This window comes from Lactuca virosa, chromosome 4 (genome assembly GCF_052849685.1).
Source record: "Lactuca virosa cultivar CGN04683 chromosome 4, Lactuca_virosa_CGN04683_v6, whole genome shotgun sequence".
Taxonomy (NCBI): Eukaryota; Viridiplantae; Streptophyta; class Magnoliopsida; order Asterales; family Asteraceae; genus Lactuca; species Lactuca virosa.
In genome coordinates, this window is record NC_136429.1 from 251,908,192 (window position 1) to 251,929,718 (window position 21,527).

Sequence of the window (21,527 nt, forward strand, 5' to 3'; positions counted from 1 at the left end):
TAGTTTGTATGTTCATGCTAATTTCTTGAAGATTGATAATTTGAATTATCTTGTTCTTATGAGGTTCTTAGATTAATAGAAAAGTTGTGTGAAATAGTTGTTTTCAATCCATTTTAATCTAAGAGTTGATTCCAAAGTGTGTTTTTGTAACTTGTCCTCAAGTTATATGAAAAGTCACATTTAAGAATCATAAAACTCATAAAAGTTGGCAAAGGTTACAAAATGAAGAGTCTAGTTCTAATTAAATGGTTTTATGACTCCATAACTTGTCCTCAAGTTATGGAGGTTCAAGAGTCTCTTCATTAAATTAAAAAAAAAGTGTAACCTTAGTTAGTTCCATAAGTTACAATAAAAAAAAAGATATTTTTTTTTATTAATTAGTTTAAAGTCTTCCATAACTTGTCCTCAAGTTATGAAACTTGAAGAGTTTTTTTTTTAATTAAAACTACTTTAAACTCATAAGTTATGGAATTAATTAGTTTTGAATAGTTTCAAAACTTGCCCTCAAGTTTTGGAATTTAAAAAGTTTTCACTTATGAATACTTTAATTCCAAGTTAGCCCTTAGAATTTTAAAAGCTAAAATTCAACCCTTATACTTTATAATATTATAAGTTAATAATATTTATATATATGTATAAGAGTAAAGTCAGTCTTACCGTTAGTAGGCCTCATTCACGAAGCCGGTCTATAAGGGGGGTATAAGGTTACTGCCTATAAAATGGCAGTTTAATGGGTGTCCACTCTCACCCACCGCTTCCTTGACTGGTGGAGGGTCGTTAGCCGAACGGGTAGGACAAGGACTATAATTCTCCTTTCATCAAAAGTATTAATGATAAATACTAAGTAACTAAACTCTTATTAATACCCAATCTTAGTTACTTAGGAAAATGTGAATTTGGTGCTAACCCATGAAATTACACTTTGCACTTTGCTTAAGTCGTTAGTGGAGCGTGTGTGGTTAACCGGCACACTAACCTGGACTTAACAAGGTAGGCAAAGGGTAACTTAATATTTATCATAGTATCGGTGGAGCGTGTGTGGTTAACCAGCACACTGATTAAGGGGTAAATATTAAGGGTACCAAGTATATTTGCATGGTTATTCACACCTTGTTTTGTGATCCTCGGTATCCCAGTCACAAAACCTGAAGGGCACACTCGAGATTGAAACATGCCTTTGAACAGTTCAATGAATCTCAAAGTTCTAGGACTTTCAAACCCAATTAAAACCTAATAAATTATTTCGTTTTTCATGGTGGAAATTGGTGAATCGTCATTCACCTACCTTCAAATATTTTATAGCTTGGATTACGGCATCCCTCTTCTAAGTTATAAAATAGTTTGTTGGGTCCTAGCCTTAATATTTCATATTGGGTGTCATATTAAGGACTTTAAATCAACTATCTTAAATATCTCCCAAAAAGATGTCTGGTCTAGACATTTATGATCTTCCCAAATCTCTTGAAACAAGCTTTCCTAAATGAAGATGATGTCCCATGGATATCATACTTCTTTCACCTCCTCCAATTATTCTCCCTAACCTACAAGTTCCTAAAAAGTTTAAGGTCACTCAAGCCCTATTGGCAAGGCAAGGTCTAGGTGTGATCACATCTTGGAGATGTAGTCACATATTGACAAGTCGGGAGAGTTGGGTGTCAAAGTCTTGAGAAAGTTGGTGGCTCAACTACTTTCTAAGTCACATAGTGAGTTCTTTTGGGAATCCTATGAAACAGACTAAGACAAGACCCTTAATGATCTTATCTATTTGCTAAGATCAACTTCCTAAAACGCTATGGACATTGACAATGATGACATTGGATATCCAGTAAAGCTCTCTCTTCCCAATGGAAAGGGATCGGCCATAGTCAACTCGGTTGACCCAATGGTAAAGAGAGAGGCGAAGTCTGAGATAGTCTCATTATCAAGGGTCCATAGGTAACTATTGCCAAAGGAAGGGGCATTGGTTACGAAGCTGCCAAATTTACCTAAGGATGTTAAAGTCGATAAGTTTGGCTCTACTTCAGGTAAAGTCCATTGTCTAACTCTATTAAGTACATGCTGATTCTGATCGCGAAGATGGATTTCAATCGCATGGTTCGGTGATCAGAATTTTGGGCTATTACTTAAGAGTTATGATATTTATATTGCTTAGGAATAGATAACAACAAGGTTTTCATATGGATTGTAAGGATAAGTTTTCCGCAAAGTTTTAAAATAAAAGAAAAAGGTTTTGATTTTATTTATTTTAAGTATCCTTACAATGGCATTTGTGAAAAGTTGTTGCTTATAAGATTCCATTGATAGCAATATTGGAAAAATGGATTTGATTCTTTCGGTTGTGGTAGTGTCTAATATTACCAAATAGGGAAAGATTCTCATCACCCACGGTTCAATTGGACCGAAAATTGGAATCATGCAAGTTGTATAGTATGATGAATGAGAACTTTCAGCTTGGAAAATTAAGACTAATTCCTTATGTGAATAAGGAAAGGACTAAGGGATCGAGTACACATTCTTGTGCACTGGTCAAGTCCACCACAAAAGATCAAGAAGACTATTCGTCATGATTTACTTAAGTTTGGATAAAACGGAGACCAACTTAGGCCAATTGTGTAAAGTGTTAGTCTTGATAAAGAATCTGCACTATCTCTTGAATATTTGCCAAGGGAGTCTTATATGTCAAGAGGACAGTGGGAGTCTTGAAGCTCTTGAAAGTTTCAAGACTTAATCAAGAATAAAACCTAAAGTCCTTCACTAGCACACGACTTGAGGTTTATAACCTATCGTGTTGAAATTTTTGTGCCTATTCAAGTTGGCTTTGCATAGGAGTTCTGAGAGTTCTCAATTGGTTGCACAACTACTTGGAAGCAATGGCAGGCACCTGAGCTGCCAAATGGCAAGAATTTAAGATTGCACAAGTTTAATCAATATGAGTTTGGATTTGTGACTAACCTTGTCTTGTGATTATGGTTTTGACAAATTCACATGGATAAGAACACATACACTATTAAATCTAAGTGTCATAAGGTTTCTCTCCGATTCATGAAAATGATGGTGAGGAAACACTTTCACTAAGTAGATTTTAGCTAGATAGCAATTGTGATATTTGCATTCTCAAAGTCGTTAGTGGAGCGTGTGTGGTTTACCGGCACACTAACATTGACTTGTGAGAAGTGGCAAAGGTCTAAACAATTGAGACTATGATTACGGCATCCCTTTTCATAGTTCTAAAATTGTTTAGACACACATGTGAGCTATCTAAGAGAGGTGTATGATTTTGATAAAGTTTTATCAAAACAATCTAGTATCAGAAATCTAAACTTTGGTAAGAAAGTCAGCTAATTTCTGAGTACATGTCAAAGCTAGTGGGAGCATAAGTGTTATGCTAATAATCATCATGTTAGTGGGAGCATGATAATTATGACAAAGGTTGCAAGTTAGCAATGTTAATTATAGAAAACAAAAGTTTCAATTCGTGAGGTTGCAGGGGTTGAAAAAGTTGTTTTGCTATAATTAAGGGAGAGGAAATTATACTTCATTTCAATTCTAAAAGCTTAGATTGAGATTTTAATCGTATTTAATCAAGGATATATATATGAATTTCATGTTGGAATGGCTCAACATAAGGAAATTCTATATATGGGTCCATTATTTGCGTTCTAAAATTCGATTATGATTACGGCATCCCTTTTCATAATCTGAATTTTGAGAACTTGGCAAATTGAAATGGAAATATTATAGCAAAAGACTGGTTTAGTCTTTATGTGAGACATCATGAATCGTGTCCCATATGCTTCGGATATAGGATCGATTACATGTGCTATATTCATCCTTTCTAAAATTTTCCAAATGTCTGGGGCATTATGAAGGGAAAAGGTCTAGAATTGGATATGACTAAAATGATTAAGCAATTGTCGAGGACAATCTAAGGTTTACCAAAGATTGGTTGCTCAAGGACAGTTGGAAGTATAATGTTAATTCTGGAAGGACCATATTGACATAATCTGTAAGGAGGCAACTCTTGTTCAGAAGTGATAGTCAAAATGGAATATGGAAATGTTTCAAAGTTAGAAATTATTCAATCTGTGTAAGATTAGGAAACTTAATGAAAGAAGGATGTTTCCAAGGAGCTGATCTCCTTTGGAATGCTCTGTAATGATTGTTGTCAAGTCTTTCTGACTTCGTGCATAATCATTAAGAGGATCAATGCATATAAGTTTAGAATCTAACAGATTTCAGTAAATGGCATGAATTTGGAATTCTTGCATTTGCAGTAAGGATTTGGGACTGTGAAAAGAGGATCATTGGAGTGATGTTCAATTGATCTATTTTACAAAGTAAAGATCATAGACAAACATAGTATGCATACTTGGTGTATGGCATGACTAGTGTTTAGAAAACATAGTGTACATGCTTGGAGCATGGGACAACTATTGTTTTAAATTCAAGTATAAAGTTGATAACACCGAAACAATGAATAATGAGTAATCAGTATGGTGATAAATAAAAGTGTTTATTTATATTCATAGGGTTTGATACCATATTTGATTCATTTATTCTTGTGTTTCACTTTGCATGTTTTGACTTCCAGAATAACTAAGTCGCTCTTCCTGAATGATTAAGTTATTCAAACCATCCACAGTCGGTCATTTGTTGGAAGTAGATATGAATCAAGACTGTCATGGGTTGGTTTGTAGAGGTCCAAGTTGGTGGACAAAGTGGTGCTACAACACTCATGAGTGCTCATAAGTTCTGAGTATTGGATTCAACCCGCGCTCATTTGAATCACTTCATGGATTTTATCACGAGTGATCATGAGACGATAATATCTTATATTCTTCAAACCTCCTATAATCATTATGTGATTAACTTGTCATAATCCCATAATTACCGTCAAAGTCAACCCTGGTAAATGTCAAGGTCAACAGTCCATGTTGACCATAACTCGCCGAGTGCATCTAGCAACTCGTCGAGTTCCTGCAAAGTCCAGAACACCTGAACAAACCCTAGCCAACTTGCCGAGTTCACCTGATATACAATCGACGGGGAAACCCGATCCGACTCGTCGAGTTGCCAGGGCAACTCGTCGAGTCCCCTTCCCCTGTTTGCTTATTATGATCATCCATTGAATGCAGGGACTCCAGGGCTTAGATCTGAAACCCTAAGGTGTCTAGAAGGATAAAGCTTCCAACTTTACCTTCCAAAACCACTCCTAATGCTCTAAAGTCCTTATCAAAGATTGGAAAGCTCCAAAGCCTTGCCATTTGGTCTAATACCTTAGGGATCTGGAATCCCTCCTTTCCAGAAGAGTTTCTAGTCCTCAAAACGTTCCAAAGATGAAGGATTTATGGACATACATGTACAATGCTTGTCTTTAAGTCAAAATGGCCAAAAAGGGGAAATATACTCTAGAAACCCTTGCATGGCATCCTTGCTTGACCAAAAGCTAGATCTAGCCCACCTTGGGGCTCTTTTGCCCTGGAGATTCATAAAATTTCTAACTATATGAACCCCATGCATGCAATCAACAAGAATAATGGGAAATGAAGAGTAAACTCAAGACCTAGCCATTTTCTAAGATAAAAATCAAGTCTTGAAGACTTACAACGGTCCACAAGATGATCAAGCTCAAGAGTGAGGGCTTGGTTTGCTGGATCTCCTCCTTCTTCTCACTATCTCCTTCTTCTTAAGCTCCACAAATCACTCTTAGCTCACAAAATGGAAGAGAATGGGGATTAGGGTTTAGCACAAACGTTTTAGGGTTTGGAGGTTGTTGGAAGGTCAGCCTCAAGGTTCTTAAAGAGATTATATAGGGTGCAAACCCTGAAATTAGGGTTTCTCTTTACAGCTCCTGCTCGTCGAGTCGGGCCTTTTGACTCATCGAGTAGGACTCAACTTCCGCGTTCTTTTGATAGCCTCCACTCGACGAGTCGGGGCTCCCAACTCGTCGAGTCCCAACACTAAAACCCTACAATTTTGAAAATTACATTAATACCCGGAACAGGTGTTACACGTTTACGCATTATCAATGCACAACCAACTCGTAAACAACAACTCATAGATCTAGGTTTAAAGATTATATGATATTATCGTCTCACAATCACTCGTGATTAAATTCCATGAAGTGATTCATGTGAGCACGGGTTTAATCCAATACTCAAATCTTATTTCAGAAGCACTCATGAACGTTACAGCAAACGTTTGCTATGTCTAAACGCTTAGACAATCTACAAGCTAATTCATGACAGTCTTCTTTCACTCTTACTTCCAACGTATGATCGACTGCGGATAGTTTAAATAATCTTATTATTTAGGAAGTCAAAAAATGCAAAATTGAGACAATAGTAAATAATTAACACAAGACAGTAACATTACTTATAAATAATACTCCTTTATGAATCATCAAATGTTTACTACAATTTAGCTATTACAAGTTTCTAAAAGCTATCTAATCACTAAAACTAATATCGTCCTTCAGCCCAATACTCCTAGTATGTTGCAAGTGCTTAACCCTACCCAGTCCCTTCGTAAGGGGATCTGTTGGGTTATCCTCTGACGATACCCTATTCACTACGAGGAGTCCCTCTTCTACACGATGTCTAATAAAGTGATGTTTTATGTTGATATGTCTGATCTACCATGATCCCTCGGTTCCTTGGTTAAGGCAACCGCACCTTCGTTATCACAGAAAATCTCCATAGGCTCCTTTATTGCAGGTACAACTCCAAGGTCTCTGATGAAGTTCTTTAGCCATATCGCCACCTTTAACGCTTCGCTCGCTGCTATATACTCTTATTCGCATGTTGAATCAGCTACGGTCTCCTGCTTGGAATTTTTCCATGTCACTGCTCCTCCATTCAGGGTAAAGACCCAGCCCGACTGAGAGTAGAAATTACCTCGGTCGGTCTGAAAACTGGCGTCACTATACCTTCACACTCTCAAGTCATCACTCCCACCGAGGAGAAGAGCCCAGTCCTTAGTCCTTCGCAGGTACTTAAGAATGTTCTTTACCGCAGTCCAATGTGCTCTACCAGAATTCCTTTGATATCTACTGACCATGATCAAAGCGAAGGCCACATCAAGGCGAGTATACATCATAACATACATGATCGAGCCAACAGCGGAAGCATAAGGTACTCAGCTCATCTCTGCTATCTCGGTATCAGTACTCGGACTGTGAGACTTACTCAGTTTGGTATTGCATTGGATTGGTAACTCCCCTTTCTTGGAATTCTCTATGCTAAAACGTTTTAACACTTTATCCAAGTAAGCACTTTGACTAAGTCCTATTAATCTCTTACTCCTATTTTTCAATATCCTTATCCCTAGAATATAAGCAGCTTCTCTGAGGTCCTTCATAGCAAGGTACTTCCCAAGCCAGGACTTCACTTCCTGCAAGCTTGAGACGTCGTTTCCTATGAGTAGTATGTCATCCACATACAAAACGAGAAAGCTAAATATACTCCTACTGGCTTTGACATATACACAGGACTCATCCTCGCTTCTCGAGAAACCAAACTCTTTGACTTTCTCATAAAAACAAAGATTCCATCTGCGAGATGCTTGTTTCAATCCATAAATGGATTTCTCAAGCTTACACACTCTATTAGGGTGCTTTGCATCGACAAAACCCTCTGGCCGAATCATGTAAACATCCTCAGCCATCTTCCCATTTAGGAAAGCGGTTTTGACATCCATCTGCCATATTTCATAATCATGAAACGCAGCTATGGATAGCATAACCCTTATAGATTTAATCTTCGCAATTAGTGAGAATGTCTCATCATAGTCAGCTCCAGGAGTTTGATTAAAGCCCTTCGCAACCAATCACACTTTATATGTGTGTACTTTCCCATCCATGTCGGTCTTCTTCTTGAAGATCCATTTACACCCGACCGTCTTACGACCCGGTACATTGTCAACCAAGTTCCAGACTTGATTGTCATACATGGATTGAATCTCGCTGTCCATAGCCTCTTTCAATTTTGTAGACTCCGGGCCTGCCATGGCTTCCTTGTAGTTGTTAGGTTCATCCATATTTATTAGTGTACTATCAGTAATAAATGTATCACCCTCATCAGTTATATGGAAACCAGATAATACGGGTAGAACACTAACTCTACTGGAACGTCTTAGAGGTAGGGACTCTTCAATTGGTTCAACAGGAGTTTCCTCCTCGGGTTGAGCGCCAGTGTTAGAGGTTCCTTCATCGCTTGATTCTTGAAACTCTTCAAGATTAATTTGCCTCCCACTGTCCTCTTGGCATACAAGTTCTCTCTCTCGGAAAACGCCTCTCCTTGCAACGAAGACAACATTGTCACTTGGTCTATAGAAGAGATATCCAAAGGACTTATGTGGGTAGCCGATGAAAATACACCGCTCACTATGAGGTTCGAGCTTGTCGTGAGTCTCTCGTCTTACGAAAGCCTCGCAACCGTAAACCTTGATATGTGCGTACGAGGGAACCTTCCCTTTCCACATCTCGTGAGGTGTTTTGGAAACCTTCTTAGTTGGGACTAGATTAAGGATATGGGCGGAAGTCTCTAAGAAATACCCCCAAAATCAGATAGGTAACGAAACTCGAATCCTCATGGAACGAACCATGTCCAACAAGGTTTGATTGCGCCTGTCAGCCACACCATTCAACTGTGGTGTTCTGGGCAGAGTCAATTGCGAAACAATTCCACATTCCTTAAGATAATCGTGCAACTCGATACTAAGATACTCACCACCTCAATCAGATCAGAGCATCTTTAAGTTCCTGCCCAGCTGATTCTCCACTTCTTGTTTAAACTCTTTGAACTTTTCAAAAGTTTCTGACTTGTGCTTGATTAAGTAGATATACCCATATCTTCTATAATCATCGGTAAAGTCATATAGAAATGGTTCATATCCCTTGTGGTAGATCTAAAGGGCCCACATACATCTGTATGTATGATATCCAATAAACCCTCACCCTTTTCACAAGTACCAGTGACGGGTGACTTGGTCATCTTTCCAAGTAAACAAGATTCGCACGTGTCATCCGACTTGAGGTCGAATGACTCCAACAATCCATCCTTTTGGAGTTGGGCTATGTGTTTCTTGTTGACATGTCCAAGATGACAATGCCACAAGCATGCTTTGTCCAAAACATTGGAAGAATCAATATGCAACACATTATTTCATAAGTTATCTAAAACATTCACAGTTTCATATACTCCATTACAAGGAAATGCTTCAAAATAGAAAGTACCATTCAAGAAAGCATTAATAGAACCAATTTCATTATTCAATCAAAATCTAAAACCTTGTCTGTACAAACCATGAAAAGAAATAATGTTTCTTGCCATTTATGACGATTAGCAACAATCATTCAAATCTAAACCTAACCCACTACTAAGCACTAAATAATAAACTCCAATCTTGGTGACAGCCGACACTTTCCTATTCCCCATGATCAGGTTCATCTTCCCATGCTCCACATCCCTACTTCTTCTTAGACCCTGCAAATCAGAACAAATGTGAAAACCACATCCGATATCAAGGATCCAAGACATAGCATGTGATGAGTTGTTAGATTGAATAGTGTAAATACCTGCGAAGGAGGGCTTTATCTTCCTATCCTTGATGTCTTGCAGATACTTCGGGCAGCTTCGTTTACAATGCCCTTTGTCGTGACAGTAAAAGCACTCTGTATCCTTTAGATTAGAGGAAGGTGTTGCAGTACCTGTTGGATTAATGTCTAAGTCCATAACTATAATTGGTAAGACTTGACCCGACCCAGCATGGTCCATTTGGGTTGCATGGCATCATGCATTTGGATAGACTATAATGAGAGAAATAACACTTAAGGTTGGTTAATATATTATAAGTTCTAATATATTAATAAGGTTATTTAATTAGTATTGATCAAGAATTAATTTGGAATTAATTAAGTGATCAAAAGGAGACTAATTAAATATATGGGTTGATTGTGTAAATCATTCATTCTTATATATGTGGGCTTGTGATGCAAGATTCCTTATGTTGGACTAAGTCCATGGGGTGACCCATGGATACTCCATGGAGGTTAAAATCCATGGAGCATAAGGAATGGGTAAAGTTATGAGTTACATGGTGTAACCCTAATAGCCACCATATAAAAGAATCCCATGGCTCAAGAAATCGTGCACTAATGTGTGAGTGTGAGGGCTAGACGATTTCAAGAAGTGTTCAAGTTTCTCTCAAGTTATTCCAAGTGTATTTGGTGTTGTGTGAACCATTTGAGGTGTCACACTTGGGGCACTAGGCACTCAAGCTTCATGAAGACATTCTACATCAAAGAGGTATGTATTCTATCTTGTTATATTTATTATTTTGTATGCTAGATTAGGATAATACCTTGGATGTTCATAATTGTATGTATAATAGAGAAAACATAGATCCAAGGTATTTAGGGTTGCATGTACACATAGGAGTGTTAGAATGCTCATAACCCAACAGTGGTATCAGAGCCAGGTTTGTTTTCTTGTTATACTTGCAAAAGTAGCTGAAAAATCGAGTTGGATGCATATATTCGATTGTTTTGGCTGGAATTGGACTAGGAACATTACCCTAAGATTTTTTTGGACTTATAAACTTGTTTTTGATGTGGTAATGTTCATGCTAATCCAATTTCTAAGATAATTGTCATAATTTCAAGATTTGTATTAGTTTGTATGTTCATGCTAATTTCTTGAAGATTGATGATTTGAATTATCTTGTTCTTATAAGGTTCTTAGATTAATAGAAAAGTTGTGTGAAATAGTTGTTTTCAATCCATTTTAATCTAAGAGTTGATTCCAAAGTGTGTTTTTGTAACTTGTCCTCAAGTTATATGAAAAGTCACATTTAAGAATCATAAAACTCATAAAAGTTGGCAAAGGTTACAAAATGAAGAGTCTAGTTCTAATTAAATGGTTTTATGACTCCATAACTTGTCCTCAAGTAATGGAGGTTCAAGAGTCTCTTCATTAAATTAAAAAAAAGTGTAACCTTAATTAGTTCCATAAGTTACAATAAAAAAAAGTTATTTTTTTATTAATTAGTTTAAAGTCTTCCATAACTTGTCCTCAAGTTATGGAACTTGAAGAGTTTTTTTTAATTAAAACTACTTTAAACTCATAAGTTATGGAATTAATTAGTTTTGAATAGTTTCAAAACTGGCCCTCAAGTTTTGGAATTTGAAAAGTTTTCACTTATGAATACTTTAATTCCAAGTTAGCCCTTAGAATTTTAAAAGTTAAAATTCAACCCTTATACTTTATAATATTATAAGTTAATAATATTTATATATATGTATAAGAGTAAAGTCAGTCTTACCGTTAGTATGTCTCATTCACGAAGCCGGTCTATAAGGGGGGTATAAGGTTACTGCCTATAAAATGGCAGTTTAATGGGTGTCCACTCTCACCCACCGCTTCCTTGACTGGTGGAGGGTCGTTAGCCGAACGGGTAGGACAAGGACTACAATTCTCCTTTCATTAAAAGTATTAATGATAAATACTAAGTAACTAAACTCTTATTAATACCCAATCTTAGTTACTTAGGAAAATGTGAATTTGGTGCTAACCCATGAAATTACACTTTGCACTTTGCTTAAGTCGTTAGTGGAGCGTGTGTGGTTAACTGGCACACTAACCTGGACTTAACAAGGTAGGCAAAGGGTAACTTAATATTTGTCATAGTATCAGTGGAGCGTGTGTGGTTAACCGGCACACTGATTAAGGGGTAAATATTAAGGGTACCAAGTATATTTGCATGGTTATTCACACCTTGTTTTGTGATCCTCGGTATCCCAGTCACAAAACCTGAAGGGCACACTCGAGATTGAAACATGCCTTTGAACAGTTCAATGAATCTCAAAGATCTAGGACTTTCAAATACAATTAAAACCTAATAAATTATTTCGTTTTTCATGGTGGAAATTGGTGAATCGTCATTCACCTACCTTCAAATATTTTATAGCTTGGATTACGGCATCCCTCTTCTAAGTTATAAAATAGTTTGTTGGGTCCTAGCCTTAATATTTCATATTAGGTGTCATATTAAGGACTTTAAATCAACTATCTTGAATATCTCCCAAAAAGATGTCTGGTCTAGACATTTATGATCTTCCCAAATCTCTTGAAACAAGCTTTCCTAAATGAAGATGATGTCCCATGGATATCATACTTCTTTCACCTCCTCCAATTATTCTCCCTAACCTACAAGTTCCTAAAAAGTTTAAGGTCACTCAAGCCCTATTGGCAAGGCAAGGTCTAGGTGTGATCACATCTTGGAGATGTAGTCACATATTGACAAGCCGGGAGAGTTGGGTGTCAAAGTCTTGAGAAAGTTGGTGGCTCAACTACTTTCTAAGTCACATAGTGAGTTCTTTTGGGAATCCTATGAAACAGACTAAGACAAGACCCTTAATGATCTTATCTATTTGCTAAGATCAACTTCCTAAAACGCTATGGACATTGACAATGATGACATTGGATATCCAGTAAAGCTCTCTCTTCCCAATGGAAAGGGATCGGCCATAGTCAACTCGGTTGACCCAATGGTAAAGAGAGAGGCGAAGTCTGAGATAGTCCCATTATCAAGGGTCCATAGGTAACTATTGCCAAAGGAAGGGGCATTGGTTACGAAGCTGCCAAATTTACCTAAGGATGTTAAAGTCGATAAGTTTGGCTCTACTTCAGGTAAAGTCCATTGTCTAACTCTATTAAGTACATGTTGATTCTGATCGCGAAGATGGATTTCAATCGCATGGTTCGGTGATCAGAATTTTGGGATATTACTTAAGAGTTATGATATTTATATTGCTTAGGAATAGATAACAACAAGGTTTTCATATGGATTGTAAGGATAAGTTTTCCGCAAAGTTTTAAAATAAAAGAAAAAGGTTTTGATTTTATTTATTTTAAGTATCCTTACAATGGCATTTGTGAAAAGTTGTTGCTTATAAGATTCCATTGATAGCAATATTGGAAAAATGGATTTGATTCTTTCGGTTGTGGTAGTGTCTAATATTACCAAATAAGGAAAGATTCTCATCACCCACGGTTCAATTGGACCGAAACTTGGAATCATGCAAGTTGTATAGTATGATGAATGAGAACTTTCAGCTTGGAAAATTAAGACTAATTCCTTATGTGAATAAGGAAAGGACTAAGGGATCGAGTACACATTCTTGTGCACTGGTCAAGTCCACCACAAAAGATCAAGAAGACTATTCGTCATGATTTACTTAAGTTTGGATAAAACGGAGACCAACTTAGGCCAATTGTGTAAAGTGTTAGTCTTGATAAAGAATCTGCACTATCTCTTGAATATTTGCCAAGGGAGTCTTATATGTCAAGAGGACAGTGGGAGTCTTGAAGCTCTTGAAAGTTTCAAGACTTAATCAAGAATAAAACCTAAAGTCCTTCACTAGCACACGACTTGAGGTTTATAACCTATCGTGTTGAAATTTTTGTGCCTATTCAAGTTGGCTTTGCATAGGAGTTCTGAGAGTTCTCAATTGGTTGCACAACTACTTGGAAGCAATGGCAGGCACCTGAGCTGCCAAATGGCAAGAATTTAAGATTGCACAAGTTTAATCAATATGAGTTTGGATTTGTGACTAACCTTGTCTTGTGATTATGGTTTTGACAAATTCACATGGATAAGAACACATACACTATTAAATCTAAGTGTCATAAGGTTTCTCTCCGATTCATGAAAATGATGGTGAGGAAACACTTTCACTAAGTAGATTTTAGCTAGATAGCAATTGTGATATTTGCATTCTCAAAGTCGTTAGTGGAGCGTGTGTGGTTTACCGGCACACTAACATTGACTTGTGAGAAGTGGCAAAGGTCTAAACAATTGAGACTATGATTACGACATCCCTTTTCATAGTTCTAAAATTGTTTAGACACACATGTGAGCTATCTAAGAGAGGTGTATGATTTTGATAAAGTTTTATCAAAACAATCTAGTATCAGAAATCTGAACTTTGGTAAGAAAGTCAGCTGATTTCTGAGTACATGTCAAAGCTAGTGGGAGCATAAGTGTTATGCTAATAATCATCATGTTAGTGGGAGCATGATAATTATGACAAAGGTTGCAAGTTAGCAATGTTAATTATAGAAAACAAAAGTTTCAATTCGTGAGGTTGCAGGGGTTGAAAAAGTTGTTTTGCTATAATTAAGGGAGAGGAAATTATACTTCATTTCAATTCTAAAAGCTTAGATTGAGATTTTAATCGTATTTAATCAAGGATATATATATGAATTTCATGTTGGAATGGCTCAACATAAGGAAATTCTATATATGGGTCCATTATTTGCGTTCTAAAATTCGATTATGATTACGGCATCCCTTTTCATAATCTGAATTTTGAGAACTTGGCAAATTGAAATGGAAATATTATAGCAAAAGACTGGTTTAGTCTTTATGTGAGACATCATGAATCGTGTCCCATATGCTTCGGATATAGGATCGATTACATGTGCTATATTCATCCTTTCTAAAATTTTCCAAATGCCTGGGGCATTATGAAGGGAAAAGGTCTAGAATTGGATATGACTAAAATGATTAAGCAATTGTCGAGGACAATCTAAGGTTTACCAAAGATTGGTTGCTCAAGGACAGTTGGAAGTATAATGTTAATTCTGGAAGGACCATATTGACATAATCTGTAAGGAGGCAACTCTTGTTCAGAAGTGATAGTCAAAATGGAATATGGAAATGTTTCAAAGTTAGAAATTATTCAATCTGTGTAAGATTAGGAAACTTAATGAAAGAAGGATGTTTCCAAGGAGCTGATCTCCTTTGGAATGCTCTGTAATGATTGTTGTCAAGTCTTTCTGACTTCGTGCATAATCATTAAGAGGATCAATGCATATAAGTTTAGAATCTAACAGATTTTAGTAAATGGCATGAATTTGGAATTCTTGCATTTGCAGTAAGGATTTGGGACTGTGAAAAGAGGATCATTGGAGTGATGTTCAATTGATCTATTTTACAAAGTAAAGATCATAGACAAACATAGTATGCATACTTGGTGTATGGCATGACTAGTGTTTAGAAAACATAGTGTACATGCTTGGAGCATGGGACAACTATTGTTTTAAATTCAAGTATAAAGTTGATAACACCGAAACAATGAATAATGAGTAATCAGTATGGTGATAAATAAAAGTGTTTATTTATATTCATAGGGTTTGATACCATATTTGATTCATTTATTCTTGTGTTTCACTTTGCATGTTTTGACTTCCAGAATAACTAAGTCGCTCTTCCTGAATGATTAAGTTATTCAAACCATCCACAGTCGGTCATATGTTGGAAGTAGATATGAATCAAGACTGTCATGGGTTGGTTTGTAGAGGTCCAAGTTGGTGGACAAAGTGGTTCTACAACACTCATGAGTGCTCATAAGTTCTGAGTATTGGATTCAACCCGCGCTCATTTGAATCACTTCATGGATTTTATCACGAGTGATCATGAGACGATAATATCTTATATTCTTCAAACCTAGAGATATGAGTTGTTACTACGAGTTGGTTATACATTGATTGCACGAAAATCATTGGTAACTCGATGTTATAAAACGTGCCTTTGTGTATGATTCAACAAGTAGTAGAACAAGCCATATGAGTCGAAGTTTATCCATTCCTTTTACCTTCAGAATAAAAGCGATACCAGTGGGCCCCTCGATGATTTAAAGATGATACATGTGAGTGCTTGGCCAAGCCAGGACTGATTTGATTTGTTCAATCAGTCAGTCATCATGAATCGGAAATCGGGAAACAACAAATGGACAGAGAGAATGATTGATAATCCATGTCTCAGTCCATATAATATCTAGAATGGAGGAATATATGATCCCTTATCTAATGGACAAGTCACTGATAAAGGTCAGAGTTCGACAGAAGCTTTTGAGAGCTACGATTGCTGATCGGTTCCTGAAGTCATACGCAATAATAGTTTTAGACTTATCCAAGTGGGAGACTGTTGGATTAATGTCTAAGTCTATAACTATAATTGGTAAGACTTGACCCGACCCGGCATGGTCCATTTGGGTTGCATGGCATCATGCATTTCGATAGACTATAATGATAGAAATAACACTTAAGGTTGGTTAATATATTATAAGTTCTAATATATTAATAAGGTTATTTAATTAGTATTGATCAAGAATTAATTTGGAATTAATTAAGTGATCAAAAGGAGACTAACTAAATATATGGTTGATTGTGTAAATCATTCATTCATATATATGTGGGCTTGTGATGCAAGATTCCTTATGTTGGACTAAGTCCATGGGGTGACCCATGGATACTCCATGGAGGTTAAAATCCATGGAGCATAAGGAATGGTTAAAGTTATGAGTTACATGGTGTAACCCTAATAGCCACCATATAAAAGAATCCCATGGCTCAAGAAATCGTGCACTAATGTGTGAGTGTGAGGGCTAGACGATTTCAAGAAGTGATCAAGTTTCTCTCAAGTTATTCCAAGTGTATTTGGTGTTGTGTGAACCATTTGAGGTGTCACACTTGGGGCACTAGGCACTCAAGCTTCATGAAGACATTCTACATCAAAGAGGTATGTATTCTATCTTGTTATATTTATTATTTTGTATGCTAGATTAGGATAATACCTTGGATGTTCATAATTGTATGTATAATAGAGAAAACATAGATCCAAGGTATTTAGGGTTGCATGTACACTTAGGAGTGTTAGAATGCTCATAACCCAATAGTACCAACTTTGGTCCCACTAGAAGAGGATCCATCATGGGTCTTACCCTTGTGGCTCTTGGAAGGAGCCTTCCTCTTCTTCCCTTTCCATTGTCCAATTGCCAAGATATGGGCAACAACAGTAGGATTAGATGCAACAGATTTGCCTTTCAGACTGCTCTCAGCAGTCCTTAGCAGGCCTTGAAGCTTGCTCAAAGTGAACTCCTCCTTGTTCATATAATAGGTCATACGAAATTGGTCATAACAAGGAGGCAACGAGTGTAGAATGATATCTATGGACAGCTCCTCATCGAAGTTCACATTCAACTTCAGCAAGCGGTCCACAAACCATTGCATTTTCTGCAAGTGGGCCGTGATGGACTCTCAATCCTTCATTTTGGTAGTGATCATCGAGGCGATGATTTCATACCTTTCCTGCCTTGCACTTTGATGGTACCTTTCCATCAAATCTTGGTGCATATCGTATGGATAGTAGTCCTCGTAGGACTTTTTGAGTTCAGCAGTTATTGTAGCGAGCATGATGCAATGGACCTTTGTTGCGTTCCTTTCATGAGCCTCGTAGGCAGCAATTTGCTCAGGAGTACCAGTATTTTGGTCAATCTCTTTCAGCTCCTTGTCGAGAACATACTCTTTGTCCTCGTAACGTGTGACCATGCGAATGTTGTGAATCCAATCATTAAAATTGGATCCATTGAAGATCACCTTCCCACACAAGTTCATGAGTGAGAATGAGCCAGAAGGGGTTGAGCCAGAAGCGTTGTTGTTTGCAGTAGACATCTGAAAAAGAAAAGGAACAAAGTTTAGATTAGATAATAATCCGCAATTAAACACCCAAATGAGAAATTAGGGCTAGGACCCAACACAATTATTTACAATTCAGAAGATGGATGCCGTAATTTAATTGCAAATAATTTGAAGGTAGGTAAATGACGATTTACTAATTTCCACCATGAAAAACGAAAAGGATTTTATGTTTTAAATGAATTGAAATTCCTATATTTTTTTTGAGATTCATTGAACTCTTCAATGGCATGTTTAAATTATGCCCTTCAAGTTTGTGACTGGGATACCGAGGATCACAAACAAGGTGTGCATAATAATGCAAATGTGTTTGGTACTCTCGATGTCAGTTATCACCTAATCAATGTGTCGGTTAGCCACACACGCTCCATTAATCTACGATAAACATCGAGCCACCCTTTTCCACCTTTGCTAGTCCCAAATTAGTGTGTCGGTTAACCACACATGCTCCACTAACGACGTGGCAAAGTGCAAAGTGCAATTTCATGGAATAGCATACATTTTCACATTTTCCTAGAGTAACTAAGATTGGGAATTTATAAAAACATTTAGTTACTTTAGATAATCATTATACTTATTAATGAGGAATTAATTTGTCCTATCCTACCCGTTCGGCTAACGACCCTCCACCAATCAAGGAAGCCGTGGGTGAGAGTGGACACCCATTAAACCACCATTTTATAGGCAGTAACCTTATACCCCCCCCCCCCCTTATAGATCGGCTTCGTGAATGAGGCCTACTAACGGTAAGACTGACTCGTCATATACATATATATAATTATTAATCTTTTGATATTACAATAGTATAAGGGTTGAATTTTAAACTTTTAAAACTCTACGGTTTAGAATTTAAACATTTCAAAATTAAATCTTTTTATTTAAAATTTAAATTCCAAAACTTGAGGGAAAATTTTAAACCTTTTGAAAACATCTTTTAGATAAAATTTGAAAAATAATTAAATATCATATAATTAATATTTATCACATAATTTGACCTAATCCTTTTTCAAGACAAAGACAATTCAAATCAAAAATACAAATAATTAATTTTTTTTCATATAAAACAAGTAATTCTCTTAAATTTGAAAATGATCCTTTAATTTGATTAGGATATCAATTACCATAACAAAAAAATCCGATTTCAATTTGAAAAATAATTTATGGTAATTATCCAAATCAAATTAGGGCAAAAAGTTCGAAATTTTGCAACAGAGACGCACTCACGTCGTGACAAGCCCTGTGTCACGTCGTGAGTCGAGACAGAAACCAAAAATCAAAATTTTCCAACTTTGAAGATTTAACTTTGCATCAAATATAATAGAAGAACAACCTAGGTTCTGATACCACTGTTGGGTTTTGAGCAAAAACAACAATCCTTTGGTGCACATGCAAACCCTAAAGCTTTTGGATCTAGTTTTTCTAATTGTACATGCAATAACCATCCAAAGCTTGTAAACCCTAATGTAGCATACATAAAATCGAAAATCATAACTAAAACTAAGTTAGGATGTTACCTTTCAATTGTAGCTTGATCTTTAACCTTTGAAAGCTTTAGTATCACAAGTGTAATACCTCTAATAGATCATAAACACCAAGAAGCAAGTTGGAGAATATGAGAGAGAGAGAGAGGAGGGATACTAAAATCGGCTCTAAGATCCTTAGGGTTCAAGTCGCCGAAAATTAAATGCCCAAGGGGTCTTTATATAGCTGAAGAATTAGGGTTTCAGTCAAATACCTAATCTGGTTGCTTAAGCCCTAAGCAACCCATAGGATCCTTCCAGAACACTTGCCTTGGACGAAATCCTTATGAGCTATCCATAAGATTTCGTCCACCCCTATCCTTAGGGATCCTCGACTCATATTGCAATCATCTAATAATTACAATATCAGTCCCCTTAATTCAATTAATCTCTTTTAACCACAAAATTAATTCTAAATGAATTCTTGACCAATATTAATCAAATAATATGATTTCTATTTTAATATATTATTGCTATAATATATTAATAAATCATAATTAACCTCTTTCTCTATAATTCATCCAGTCAAGTTGCTTTGGTGAAGGCAACCCAAAAGGACCATGCTACTATCGGGTCAAGTACATACCAAGTATAGTTATGGCTTAGACACCTAATCCAATAAAGGGGGCATATGGTTGCTTACACCTCGAGGAAATTGAAGCCTCACGAGGCAAACTACCCCACTCACAACCTGGAATTGGGGGCAGTGGTTGTTCGCCCTCAAGATTTGGAGACACTACTTGTATGGAGTTCGGTGCACCATCTTCACTGATCACAAAAGTTTGAAGTATTTGATGGATCCACAGAACCTGAACATGTGGCAGAGGAGGTGGTTGAATGTACTGAAGGACTATGATTGCGAGATCTTGTACCATCCAGGGAAGGCTAATGTCGTGGCCAATGCTTTGAGCCGCAAAGCGGCAAGTGCACCAATCTGGGATGTTTGTTTAAGGATGACGGTAATCTCTCCATTGTTGGACATGATCAAGCAAGCTCAGGTCGAGGGTGTGAAGAAAGAGAATTGGAAGATAGAGCAGATTTGGGGTCAGTATCCCTTGTTTGTTCGGGATAGCCCATGGTCTTCTGACACAATGTGGTCGGTGTGGGTACCGGTAACTGGGGGTGTGTGGCAAAAGATTTTAGAGGAGGCACACAAATCCAAGTTCTCTATTCACCCAGGGGCCACGAAGATGTATAGAGACCTGAGACTAAGTTACGGGTGGCCCTGCATGAAGCGGGACATCGCCTGGTTTGTGGAGCGATGCTTGACTTGCAAGAAGGTCAAGGCCGAACATCAGCGGCCTCATGGCAAGGTTCAGCCGCTACCCATTCCCTTGTGTAAATGGGAAGAGATCACTATAGACTTCATCATGAAGTTACCGAGGACAACGAGGGGTGTGGATGTCATATGGGTTATCGTGACAGATTGACGAAGAGTGCCCACTTTATTCCGATCTCCGAGAGCATCTCCGCTGATTAGCGAATATTTACGTGTGAGAGGTAATGGCTAGGCACGGAGTGCCAGTGTCAGTAGTCTCTGACCGGGATGTCCAATTTACATCAAGATTCTGGAAGAAGTTCCACGAGGAGCTGGGCACTCAGTTACTATTCAGCACGTCATACCACCCCCAGACAGACGGTCAGAGTGAGTGGACGATCCAAACACTCGACGATACACTTCGGGCATGCGTGTTGGACTTTGGAGGGAGTTGGGATACATACCTCACACTAGCAGAGTTTTCATACAACAATAGTTATCATGCTAGTATCGATTGACCACTGTTTGAGATTGTGTATGGTCGGAGGTGTCGTACCCCTGTTTGCTGGGGTGAGGTAGGGAACCGGGTCATGGGGAGCACCGAGGTGGTGCTCAAGACGACTAAGTTAATTCAACAGGTGCGTAACAGGCTACGAGTCGCGTAGAGCTGTCAGAAAAGCTATGGTGACCGGCGTCGATCGAATCTTGAGTTTCAGGTGGGCGATTTCGTCTTGCTGAAAGTGTCACCATGAAAGGGTGTCATTAGGTTTCGGAAGAGGGGCAAGCTAGGGCCCCGATATATTAGACCGTTCAGGATTACTGCCCGGGTGGGCAAGGTGGCCTATCGCTTGGATCTGTCAGACGAGCTTAGCCATATACACAACACCTTCCATGTGTCCCAGCTTCGGACGTGTGTCACACACGAGGCCACGGTTGTTTCTATGGATGACATTCAGGTGGACGAGAGCCTGAACTACATTGAGAGGCCCGTTGCGATTTTGGATAGGAAGACCAAGGTTCTTCGGAACAAGGAGGTGAAATTAGTAAAGGTACAATGGCAGCATCGAAGAGGCTCTGAACGGACATGGGAGACGAAGGAGGAGATGCGAGAGCACTACCCGGATTTGTTCACATCAGCAGACTTCGAGCACGAAGTCTAGTTTAAGTGGGGGAGATTTGAAACGCTCGTTTCAGGTATCAATTTCTTTT